Below are 1,439 nucleotides of genomic sequence, written 5' to 3'. Positions count from 1 at the left end.
TGTGTACTTCCCTTGCATTGTTTTTAGAAATGGGAAATTTCCCACGGAAAAATAAAGCACTGGAAAATTTTCTGCTCCCCATCTCTGGTAATATGTGTCTCTTTAATTTCTGCCATAAATAACTGCGGTTTGGTATTTGCATTATCGAATAGTATCTCCTATAGTAAGTATAAGGAAAATAAACTAATGCTGACCCTCATCTGGCTATCTAATTTGTACTTGACAAGTTTACAACAATGACCTCTGAGCAAATACATGTTTCGCCAGTACTTTCCATCTTGGGTCATCACTTCCATCTGTGCATAGTGCATGCAGGCAGGAAGTCTGAATTTGCACTGGAAGAAATGAAACCAGCCAACTGTAGAATCAAGTGCACTGCATATAAAGGAAGTCAATTGACAGATACCCTGTAGAGGTGATTATCACCCATTCTTATAATTGCTTTTCATGATAGACGGAAATCATCTGAGCAAACAAACAGAAAGAAATCATGCATGATAGCTCTTAGAGTTTTACAAACATTAGCTAAATAATCTCTGTAGCAGTCACGTGAAGTATCAATATTCCCAGTGTTCAGATAAGGCAGAGAAATTGACTCAATGAAGATCACCGAGGGAACAAATATTTGAACTAGGATGACAGCTGAGGAGATTCTGGCTTCTTGTCGTGTATTGAGATCACACTTTTAGTCCTCATACCTTCATTTATCCTCATGTAACTGTAGAGGCTGTCACTATTTTTCTCCATTAGTTGAAACTTTAGAAGCACAGCATGTGCCACAAAGCTTAAGTTTTGGGGGCGTTTACAAAATAGGGTCCTGAGAAATAGCTAAGATAAGTACTTTTAGAGGGATAGATCAGGGGCGATAGATCAGGCGATAGATCGGACTAGATGATCTACTCAGGTCCCTTCCGACCCTAGAAACTATGAAACTAATAGAAATGATAAAGAAATCCGACTCGGGGACAATGAAAACAGACCATTTCAGCTGAAGTTTCCCTTTTATCTGTGGTAGTGATATCATGCTCTATGTCACTTTTAAACAAATCAGGGTGTCAGTAGAAAGCAAATTGCTTTCATTCTAGGCAAATAGGTTTTTATAGTTTGTGTATATATGTATGTATGCGTGTGTGTGTGTATGTATATATATGTATATATGAGTATATATATATATAATAAATAAAAATGTGGCTGTATTATAGATATATATAGATATATCGATAGATATAGATATGTGTGTGTGTGTGTATATATATATTTTGACCGGGCACTTTTTGGATGAAAAGCACTATTTATAAGTGTTTTTTTTTTTTAGCAAAGTGAATTCAGGTAAAGAAAAACCTTCATTACCATTGGAATTAATAATAGCTTTAGCTATGCTGTGCTGAAGTGCATAGTATGTTGCAGAGGCAGTTGTGGATCATGCCCCTGGCCCCCCT

General features: G+C 36.6%; 1 protein-coding gene across 3 annotated transcripts in view; it reads left to right on the top strand.

Moving 5' to 3' along the window:
- The window catches only part of GRM7 (glutamate metabotropic receptor 7), a 679,515-nt gene that overhangs the window by 144,960 nt on the left and 533,116 nt on the right, over positions 1–1,439 (top strand). The gene's annotated exons all lie outside the window — the stretch shown is intronic.

Source organism: Gavialis gangeticus, unplaced genomic scaffold, assembly GCF_001723915.1.
Source record: "Gavialis gangeticus isolate Ggan-Ray unplaced genomic scaffold, GavGan_comp1, whole genome shotgun sequence".
In the NCBI taxonomy this organism is placed as follows: Eukaryota; Metazoa; Chordata; order Crocodylia; family Gavialidae; genus Gavialis; species Gavialis gangeticus.
The sequence above is the reverse complement of the archived record's forward strand: the minus strand, read 5'-3'. Positions and strand labels throughout refer to the sequence as shown.